The sequence below is a fragment of the Brassica napus genome, chromosome C9, assembly GCF_020379485.1.
Source record: "Brassica napus cultivar Da-Ae chromosome C9, Da-Ae, whole genome shotgun sequence".
In the NCBI taxonomy this organism is placed as follows: domain Eukaryota; kingdom Viridiplantae; phylum Streptophyta; class Magnoliopsida; order Brassicales; family Brassicaceae; genus Brassica; species Brassica napus.
In genome coordinates, this window is record NC_063452.1 from 63,792,770 (window position 1) to 63,805,129 (window position 12,360).

Genomic DNA, 12,360 nt, shown 5'->3' on the forward strand with positions numbered 1-12,360 from the left:
AATTTAAGGATTTGGTGAGAGATCTTACGTTCGTGAGAGAGGTGATATGTGGTTACGTTCGTGAGAGAGGTGATATGCTCGTGAGAGGTCACTGATGATCTTGTTGTACGTGTGTGAATAGAGTTGCTATATTATCAGTTCCATCCATTTGAATCAAACAGGGACACTTGAAACACAAAAATTTACCAAGAAAACTGTTGATTTCTTACAGTATTTTAGATCACCACAAAATAATTTATAAACGTCAAAACACAGTTTTATCTGAACAAAGTCAAAGCAAAAACACAAAGGCAAACTTTAGGATCATCTAGGCCTCGGCATTTCGGGTATCGGTTCGGTTCGGTTCGGGTATTTCGGGTTTCGGGTAGTTCGGATAGGGGCTAGAGGATCCATTTAGTACTTGACCTATTTTCGGTTCGGTTCGGTTCGGATAGTTTCGGGTTCGGTTCGGTTCGGATAGTAAATGTAGGAACCGGAAAATATCCGGAAAAAGTTCGGGTCTCATTTGGATCCGGTTCGGGTTCGGATAGTTCGAGTAGTTCGGATAATTTGGATAAAATATCGGTTACTTAGGGTAAAATATAAAATAATTAGGATGATTTAGATAAAAAATTTGGATATTTCAGATTACTTTAGATATTTCGGATAAAACTATCCGGATAGTTTTGGATACTTTCGGGTAGTTTGGATACTTTATAATAATTTAGTTATCCTCAACTATTTTCAGATATTTTTAATAGAATTTTAAATTAAAAATATATATTTAGTGATGTTATATGTATATATAATTAATATTTTTATATATTCGGGTACCCGTTCGGTTCTCGGTTCGGTTATTTCGGATATAAAAATATAGGAACCGTTCGAGTATTTGAGGGTATTAGTCCGGTTCCGGTTTCGGGTATTTCGGTTCGGTTCCGGTTCGGTTCTTCGGTTCCGGCTATTTTGCCCAGGCCTAGGATCATCTATTATCCAACTACTTACGCCTAGCTTTTTCTCTTTCAGAAACTTCCTTGCGATGAATAGCTATCTCATAACCAGCTTCAAAGATGCTATCTTCAAGTCTATGTCGTCCAATAACTTGTTCCTCTTTTGCAAGACTTGTTCCTCTTGGTCAAGGGCTTCTTCCTCTTTTGCACAAATGCTGCAAGTATCGCCGCCAAAGTCAGGAACATCGTTTCCACAAATGCTGCAAATATCATTGAATTGAGAGCTTCCGCTTTGGTGGCCAACATGACTTCCTCCTACTTCCAAGATGCTTCTCCAAAGCCATTGGAAACCTTCAGTTGGTATATCATCAGGTTTCTCTTCTTTCTCATCAGATTGTACCAAGAGAATGTTGAAGCCGTCCAGTTCCAAAGCTTTAAGAACATTGACCAATTCCGGTTGATCTGAGATGTTGTTTGAGACTATCAACAAATTTGCTGGTTCATCATTGCGACAATTGCGCTTGTCCAGTGCCCAGAAAAGAAGGTCCGCAATCATCCTTTTAGCTCTAAAAGATTTAGAGAGAGCATCATCATCTCCGCCCACTATAAATCCAGAGATTAGATTATAGTACACATTAATCCAAAAAAAAAGAAAGGGAAACTTAGGGTTTGAGACTTGGGAGAAAAGAAAGGGAAACTTAGGGTTTATTGTAGCTGGGGATGGGAGGCGGTTATAGTGAAAAGATGTGTTTAAGAGTGGGTCCAATGTGTAAAAGCCCTATGTATCAGTATATAAAACATTTACCGAAAACTCAATATTTTCGTAGGTTAACACATAGATTTTGAACAAAATTACAAAAATATAATAATATTGTTTTAATGCATAGTTGAATCATGTACTAATATATGATGATGGTCAAAGAGGTTTGAAACCTTTGTTGTCTCTATTTCTCTAGAGAATAACGATTTTATAATTTTTAGTCCACTAATTTAAGGATTTGGTGAGAGATCTTACGTTCGTGAGAGAGGTGATATGTGGTTACGTTCGTGAGAGAGGTGATATGCTCGTGAGAGGTCACTGATGATCTTGTTGTACGTGTGTGAATAGAGTTGCTATATTATCAGTTCCATCCATTTGAATCAAACAGGGACACTTGAAACACAAAAATTTACCAAGAAAACTGTTGATTTCTTACAGTATTTTAGATCACCACAAAATAATTTATAAACGTCAAAACACAGTTTTATCTGAACAAAGTCAAAGCAAAAACACAAAGGCAAACTTTAGGATCATCTAGGCCTCGGCATTTCGGGTATCGGTTCGGTTCGGTTCGGGTATTTCGGGTTTCGGGTAGTTCGGATAGGGGCTAGAGGATCCATTTAGTACTTGACCTATTTTCGGTTCGGTTCGGTTCGGATAGTTTCGGGTTCGGTTCGGTTCGGATAGTAAATGTAGGAACCGGAAAATATCCGGAAAAAGTTCGGGTCTCATTTGGATCCGGTTCGGGTTCGGATAGTTCGAGTAGTTCGGATAATTTGGATAAAATATCGGTTACTTAGGGTAAAATATAAAATAATTAGGATGATTTAGATAAAAAATTTGGATATTTCAGATTACTTTAGATATTTCGGATAAAACTATCCGGATAGTTTTGGATACTTTCGGGTAGTTTGGATACTTTATAATAATTTAGTTATCCTCAACTATTTTCAGATATTTTTAATAGAATTTTAAATTAAAAATATATATTTAGTGATGTTATATGTATATATAATTAATATTTTTATATATTCGGGTACCCGTTCGGTTCTCGGTTCGGTTATTTCGGATATAAAAATATAGGAACCGTTCGAGTATTTGAGGGTATTAGTCCGGTTCCGGTTTCGGGTATTTCGGTTCGGTTCCGGTTCGGTTCTTCGGTTCCGGCTATTTTGCCCAGGCCTAGGATCATCTATTATCCAACTACTTACGCCTAGCTTTTTCTCTTTCAGAAACTTCCTTGCGATGAATAGCTATCTCATAACCAGCTTCAAAGATGCTATCTTCAAGTCTATGTCGTCCAATAACTTGTTCCTCTTTTGCAAGACTTGTTCCTCTTGGTCAAGGGCTTCTTCCTCTTTTGCACAAATGCTGCAAGTATCGCCGCCAAAGTCAGGAACATCGTTTCCACAAATGCTGCAAATATCATTGAATTGAGAGCTTCCGCTTTGGTGGCCAACATGACTTCCTCCTACTTCCAAGATGCTTCTCCAAAGCCATTGGAAACCTTCAGTTGGTATATCATCAGGTTTCTCTTCTTTCTCATCAGATTGTACCAAGAGAATGTTGAAGCCGTCCAGTTCCAAAGCTTTAAGAACATTGACCAATTCCGGTTGATCTGAGATGTTGTTTGAGACTATCAACAAATTTGCTGGTTCATCATTGCGACAATTGCGCTTGTCCAGTGCCCAGAAAAGAAGGTCCGCAATCATCCTTTTAGCTCTAAAAGATTTAGAGAGAGCATCATCATCTCCGCCCACTATAAATCCAGAGATTAGATTATAGTACACATTAATCCAAAAAAAAAGAAAGGGAAACTTAGGGTTTGAGACTTGGGAGAAAAGAAAGGGAAACTTAGGGTTTATTGTAGCTGGGGATGGGAGGCGGTTATAGTGAAAAGATGTGTTTAAGAGTGGGTCCAATGTGTAAAAGCCCTATGTATCAGTATATAAAACATTTACCGAAAACTCAATATTTTCGTAGGTTAACACATAGATTTTGAACAAAATTACAAAAATATAATAATATTGTTTTAATGCATAGTTGAATCATGTACTAATATATGATGATGGTCAAAGAGGTTTGAAACCTTTGTTGTCTCTATTTCTCTAGAGAATAACGATTTTATAATTTTTAGTCCACTAATTTAAGGATTTGGTGAGAGATCTTACGTTCGTGAGAGAGGTGATATGTGGTTACGTTCGTGAGAGAGGTGATATGCTCGTGAGAGGTCACTGATGATCTTGTTGTACGTGTGTGAATAGAGTTGCTATATTATCAGTTCCATCCATTTGAATCAAACAGGGACACTTGAAACACAAAAATTTACCAAGAAAACTGTTGATTTCTTACAGTATTTTAGATCACCACAAAATAATTTATAAACGTCAAAACACAGTTTTATCTGAACAAAGTCAAAGCAAAAACACAAAGGCAAACTTTAGGATCATCTAGGCCTCGGCATTTCGGGTATCGGTTCGGTTCGGTTCGGGTATTTCGGGTTTCGGGTAGTTCGGATAGGGGCTAGAGGATCCATTTAGTACTTGACCTATTTTCGGTTCGGTTCGGTTCGGATAGTTTCGGGTTCGGTTCGGTTCGGATAGTAAATGTAGGAACCGGAAAATATCCGGAAAAAGTTCGGGTCTCATTTGGATCCGGTTCGGGTTCGGATAGTTCGAGTAGTTCGGATAATTTGGATAAAATATCGGTTACTTAGGGTAAAATATAAAATAATTAGGATGATTTAGATAAAAAATTTGGATATTTCAGATTACTTTAGATATTTCGGATAAAACTATCCGGATAGTTTTGGATACTTTCGGGTAGTTTGGATACTTTATAATAATTTAGTTATCCTCAACTATTTTCAGATATTTTTAATAGAATTTTAAATTAAAAATATATATTTAGTGATGTTATATGTATATATAATTAATATTTTTATATATTCGGGTACCCGTTCGGTTCTCGGTTCGGTTATTTCGGATATAAAAATATAGGAACCGTTCGAGTATTTGAGGGTATTAGTCCGGTTCCGGTTTCGGGTATTTCGGTTCGGTTCCGGTTCGGTTCTTCGGTTCCGGCTATTTTGCCCAGGCCTAGGATCATCTATTATCCAACTACTTACGCCTAGCTTTTTCTCTTTCAGAAACTTCCTTGCGATGAATAGCTATCTCATAACCAGCTTCAAAGATGCTATCTTCAAGTCTATGTCGTCCAATAACTTGTTCCTCTTTTGCAAGACTTGTTCCTCTTGGTCAAGGGCTTCTTCCTCTTTTGCACAAATGCTGCAAGTATCGCCGCCAAAGTCAGGAACATCGTTTCCACAAATGCTGCAAATATCATTGAATTGAGAGCTTCCGCTTTGGTGGCCAACATGACTTCCTCCTACTTCCAAGATGCTTCTCCAAAGCCATTGGAAACCTTCAGTTGGTATATCATCAGGTTTCTCTTCTTTCTCATCAGATTGTACCAAGAGAATGTTGAAGCCGTCCAGTTCCAAAGCTTTAAGAACATTGACCAATTCCGGTTGATCTGAGATGTTGTTTGAGACTATCAACAAATTTGCTGGTTCATCATTGCGACAATTGCGCTTGTCCAGTGCCCAGAAAAGAAGGTCCGCAATCATCCTTTTAGCTCTAAAAGATTTAGAGAGAGCATCATCATCTCCGCCCACTATAAATCCAGAGATTAGATTATAGTACACATTAATCCAAAAAAAAAAAGAAAGGGAAACTTAGGGTTTGAGACTTGGGAGAAAAGAAAGGGAAACTTAGGGTTTATTGTAGCTGGGGATGGGAGGCGGTTATAGTGAAAAGATGTGTTTAAGAGTGGGTCCAATGTGTAAAAGCCCTATGTATCAGTATATAAACATTTACCGAAAACTCAATATTTTCGTAGGTTAACACATAGATTTTGAACAAAATTACAAAAATATAATAATATTGTTTTAATGCATAGTTGAATCATGTACTAATATATGATGATGGTCAAAGAGGTTTGAAACCTTTGTTGTCTCTATTTCTCTAGAGAATAACGATTTTATAATTTTTAGTCCACTAATTTAAGGATTTGGTGAGAGATCTTACGTTCGTGAGAGAGGTGATATGTGTTACGTTCGTGAGAGAGGTGATATGCTCGTGAGAGGTCACTGATGATCTTGTTGTACGTGTGTGAATAGAGTTGCTATATTATCAGTTCCTCCATTTGAATCAAACAGGGACACTTGAAACACAAAAATTTACCAAGAAACTGTTGATTTCTTACAGTATTTTAGATCACCACAAAATAATTTATAAACGTCAAAACACAGTTTATCTGAACAAAGTCAAGCAAAAACCAAAGGCAAACTTTAGGATCATCTAGGCCGCGGCATTTCGGGTATCGGTTCGGTTCGGTTCGGGTATTTCGGGTTCGGGTAGTTCGGATAGGGGCTAGAGGATCCATTTAGTACTTGACCTATTTCGGTTCGGTTCGGTTCGGATAGTTTCGGGTTCGGTTCGGTTCGGATAGTAAATGTAGGAACCGGAAAATATCCGGAAAAAGTTCGGGTCTCATTTGGATCCGGTTCGGGTTCGGATAGTTCGAGTAGTTCGGATAATTTGGATAAAATATCGGTTACTTAGGGTAAATATAAAATAATTAGGATGATTTAGATAAAAAATTTGGATATTTCAGATTACTTTAGATATTTCGGATAAAACTATCCGGATAGTTTTGGATACTTTCGGGTAGTTTGGATACTTTATAATAATTTAGTTATCCTCAACTATTTTCAGATATTTTTAATAGAATTTTAAATTAAAAATATATTTAGTGTATGTTATATGTATATATAATTATATTTTATATATTTCGGGTACCCTTCGGTTCTCGGTTCGGTTATTTCGGATATAAAAATATAGGAACCGTTCGAGTATTGGAGGGTATTAGTCGGTTCCGGTTTCGGGTATTTCGGTTCGGTTCCGGTTCGGTTCTTCGGTTCCGGCTATTTTGCCCAGGCCTAGGATCATCTATTATCCAACTACTTACGCCTAGCTTTTTTCTCTTTCAGAGAACTTCCTTGCGATGAATAGCTATCTCATAACCAGCTTCAAAGATGCTATCTTCAAGTCTATGTCGTCCAATAACTGTTCCTCTTTTGCAAGACTTGTTCCTCTTGGTCAAGGGCTTCTTCCTCTTTTGCACAAATGCTGCAAGTATCGCCGCCAAAGTCAGAACACGTTTCCACAAATGCTGCAAATATCATTGAATTGAGAGCTTCCGCTTTGGTGGCCAACATGACTTCCTCCTACTTCCAAGATGCTTCTCCAAAGCCAATCGAAACCTTCAGTTGGTATATCATCAGTTTTCTCTCTTTCTCATCAGATTGTACCAGAGAATGTTGAAGCCGTCCAGTTCCAAAGCTTTAAGAACATTGACCAATTCCGGTTGATCTGAGATGTTGTTTGAGACTATCAACAAATTTGCTGGTTCATCATTGCGACAATTGCGCTTGTCCAGTGCCCAGAAAAGAAGGTCCGCAATCATCCTTTTAGCTCTAAAAGATTTAGAGAGAGCATCATCATCTCCGCCCACTATAAATCCAGAGATTAGATTATAGTACACATTAATCCAAAAAAAAAGAAAGGGAAACTTAGGGTTTGAGACTTGGGAGAAAGAAAGGGAAATTAGGGTTTATTGTAGCTGGGGATGGGAGGCGGTTATAGTGAAAAGATGTGTTTAAGAGTGGGTCCAATGTGTAAAAGCCCTAGTATCAGTATATAAAGCATTTACCGAAAACTCAATATTTTTTTAACACATAGATTTTGAAAAAAATTCAAAAATTTCAAAAAATATTGTTTTAATGCATAGTTTCATCATGCATTAACATATGATGATGTTCAAAGAGGGTTTGGAGCCTTTGTATTCTCCGTTTTTCAAGAAAATAACAATTTTATAGTGGTTATTCCACCGATTTAGAGAGTATTATAAGTTTTACTGAATTAATTGATAAAAAAAATTATAACGATTTCATATACCATGAAAGAGAGTTTAACATACATTAACACAAATGTTGAATGTGGTTGTAAATTTTCAAACAACACTAAAACGTTTAGGCTTCAGTATATAGAGCATTTAACGTAAAACTCAATATTTTCGTAGGGGTTAACACATAGATTCTGAGAAAAATTCAAAAAATATAACAATATTTTTTAATGCATAGTTAAATCATGTACTAATATATGATGATGATGAAAGAGGTTTGGAACCTTTGTTAACTCCATTTCTTTAGAGAATAGCGATTTTATAAACTTTAGTCCTTTAATTTAGGGACTATATGAAGTTTTACTAAATTAATTTATCAAACAAATTTGAACGATGCTCATGTACCATGAAAGATAGTTTAACAAACATTAATAAAAATGTAGAATGTGGTTAAAGAATTTTAATGAACACTAAAGATTATATGCTTCAGTATATAAAACATTTACCGAAAACTCAATATTTTTGTAGGAGAAAATTTCAAAAAATATGAAAATATTGTTCTAATGCATAGTTGCATCATGCACTAACATATGATGATGTTCAAAGAGGGTTTGGAGCCTTTGGTGTCTCCGTTTTTCAAGAAAATAGCAATTTATAGTGGTTATTCTACTGATTTATGGAGTATTATGAAGTTTTACTAAATAAATTGATAAAAAAATATAATGATTCTCATATACCATGAAATAGAGTTTAACATATATTAATACAAATGTTTAATGTGGTTAGAAATTTTCAAACAACACTAAAAAGTTTAGGCTTCAGTATATAGAGCTTTTAACGTAAAACTCAAAATTTTCATAGGGGTTAACACATAGATTATGAGAAAAATTCAAAAAATATAACAACATTGTTTTAATGCATAATTGAATCATGTATGTACTAATATATGATAATGGTCAAAGATTTTTAGAACTTTTGTTGTCTCAATTTCGCTAGAGAATATCGATTTTATAATGGTTAGTCCACTAATTTAGGGAGTATATGAAGTTTTACTAAAATTAATTTATTATAAAAATTTGAACGATGCTAATGTACCATGAAAGAAAGTTTAGCAAACATTAATACAAATGTAATTTGGTTAAAAACATTTAAACAACACTAAAGATTGTAAGATTCAGTATATAAAGCATTTACCGAAAACTCAATATTTTCGTACGGGTTAACACATAGATTTTGAGAAAAATTCAAAAAGTATGAAAATATTATTTTAATGCATAGTTGCATCCTGAACTAACATACGATGATGTTCAAAGAGGGTTTGGAGCCTTTGTATTATCCGCTTTTCAAGAAAATAGCAATTTTATAGTGGTTATTCCACCGATTTAGGGAGTATTATGACGTTTTACTAAATTAATTGATAAAACAAATTATAACGATTCACATATATCATGAAAGAGAGTTTAACATACATTAATAAAAATGTATAATGTGGTTAGAAATTTTTTAACAACACTAAAAAGTTTAGGCTTCAGTATATAGAGCATTTAACGTAAAACTCAATATTTTCGTAGGGGATACATAGAATTTGAAAAAAATTCAAAAATATAAAAATATTGTTTTAATGCATAGTTGAATCTTAAACTAACATATGATGGTCAAAGAGGCTTGGAACCTTTGTTGTCTATGTTTCTCTAGAAAATAGTGATTTTATATTGGCTACTCCAACGATTTAAGGAGTATTCTGAAGTTTTACTAAATTAATTGATAAAAAATTAGAACGATTCCCATGCACAATGAAAGAGAGTTTAACATACATTAATACAAATGTAGAATGTGGTTAGAAATTTTAAAACAACACTAAAACGTATAGGCTTTAGTATATAGTGTGTTTAACATAAAACTCAATATATTCGTAGCGATTTATACATAGATTTAGAGAATTTTTTTAAAAATATGACAGTATTTTTTAATGGATAGTTGCATCCTACGCTAACATATGATGATGTTCAAAGAGGTTTGGAGCCTTTGTTGTCTCCGTTTTTCAAGAAAATAGCGATTTTAGAGTGGTTATTTCACCGATTTAGGGAGTATTACGAAGTTTTACTAAATTAATTGATAAAAAAATTTAAAAATTTCCATATAACATGAAATATAGTTTAACATACATTAATACAAATGTAGAATGTAGTTAAAAATTTAAAACAACACTAAAGATTATATGCTTCAGTATATAAAGCATTTACTGAAAACTCAATAGTTTCGTAAGGGTTAACACATAGATTTAAAAAAAAAATCAAAAATATGACAATATTTTTTTAATGCACAGTTGAATCATGTACTAACATATGATGATGGTCTAAGAGATTTGGAACCTTTGTTGTCTTTGTTTCTATAAAAATTGCAATTTTATTCTGGTTAGTCCAGTGATTTAAGATTCAGAGTACTTGTAGTAGTGCTCCGTTGAATCGGTATGTGGTGTTGTCATGTGGCTGGTCCTTGGATTTAGACAGCTATAAGGTGAATGGTTTCTATTCTCAGGCCTTTTCTATCAGGGTAATAAAAAATATCAGCAGTGTTGGCGCGGACACTGGTCCTATTGGCAGTAATTCATGTAGTGTTGCATCTTCGGGTGCAGATGCTTCAATGGGCGTAATGTTGATACATATGTATATATATGTACAATTGCCTCGTATCTCTGTGGTTTCATTTTGACGCACACTTTACAGGTGGAGATGGTCTTTTTGGCTTTCAAGTTATGGAAATGAATGCTACAAAGTCAAAGAAAGTCGGGGAGAGTTAAAGTTAGTATCTATATAATCTATTGTATATTAATTGTGAAGTATTACCGATTTTTTTGTAGCCACGTGTCATCAATAGATGATTTTTATAATCTTTAGAAAAATATATTGGTTCATCTAAATATATAGTAAGCTTTTTATTAAATTAACTATAAATACATTATTAATGTGTTTCATTATTTCTTTAAATAAAATTACGGAATTACCTAATATGGCTAAAATATATATCACAATCAATGATTTTGAATAATAAAGATTTGATACAAATAGCTGTATCTTATATTATATTTTCTAAATTTTTAAACTATTAAAATAAATTAAACAATCATATTAACCATATAATAAAAGTTTAGATTTTCTTATATGCTATATTTGAATTTTTTAAAACGAGTATAAATTACTAAAAGTGATAAAAATTTCACATTCAATTTTGTGATCCATGATTTAAAATTTTTGTTATGACATGATACAAATGATTACAAAATCTTATAAGTCTAAAGTCTCATTTAATAAGTATTAAGATTAAGAGATATAATATATATATATCATTTTATCTATATGCCATATAAAAATATAAAAATATTTTAATTTTAGATTTTACTTTGAAAAAAAAGTTTTTGATAAAAAAAATTTGAAAAAATCTTTACAAAATAACTTTTTTAAATATTATAAATTACTTAAACTATTAATCTCACAATGAAAATTTTGTTATCAGTAATTTAAAGTTTTTGCTATAACAGATACAAATGATAAAAAAACATATGATTAGAAAGCATCATCTGATAGATATTAATATTAAAATATATTATATATGTTAATATCATTTAAATTTAATTATATATCATATCAAATAGAAAATATATTTTTTGGATTAATAAAATTTATTTATATGTTCACACCAATTTAATTATATAAGTAATAGTTACTGATATTTTTAATTATTCAATATATGTTTATTTTTTCATAATATGTTCAAAAATATATAATACATAAAATAATTTATATATATATATATATATATAATGTTCATCTCGCGCATGGCGCAGATCTTAACCTAGTTCGTTTGTAATTAGGATTTCCCTATATAGATTGATTTATCTTGAGATTGAGCAGAGATTGAATTTGTGTTTAGCTTCTTGTATAGTAAGTCTCTCACTCACTCAAATGATACCTTATGTATTTACTAAGTACAGTAAAACCTCTATAAATTAATAATGTTGGGACTTTGAATTTTTATTAATTTATAGAGATATTAATTTACAAAATTTTTCTTATTTAGATTTCTTATTTTAAAATATATTTATTCTAAGAAAAAAATATATTTGATTTTAGTGTATAGACATTAGATGTTATTTTTTAAAATTTGACATTTATATGATTTTTGTTATATTATTTGATGTATGTAATATATATTTTACATATAATATTACTAAATCTCATCAAAAATATATTAAGTGTTAAGGAAATATAAAGATAATTCCATTGTGAATATAAAACAAACAATATAATAATATGTTCTTACTTATATAAAATATGTATACATATAAATTATTAATTTATAATTTTAATGAGGTCATATATTTACATAGAATTTCCTAAAAAAATATTATCTTATTATTTTATCGATTTGTATCAAATTTTGAACCGGCCCAAATTGGGACCGGTAAAATTTATTAATTTAAAGAGATTATTAATTTATCGAATATTAATTTATAGAGATTCTACTGTATAGTTCAATACAAATAGCTTTTGTAGACTGTAATCTCCGAAGCGAGTTAAAATTTTATTAATTGGTTTGTGAGAGGTTTTTGTATGGATTTTCGATTTTTAGAAACCTAAAACCATGATTAACCTCAGTCTCTTAACTAGGGTTCTTATCTTCGGATAAGAGATGGTTCTTAGCTTT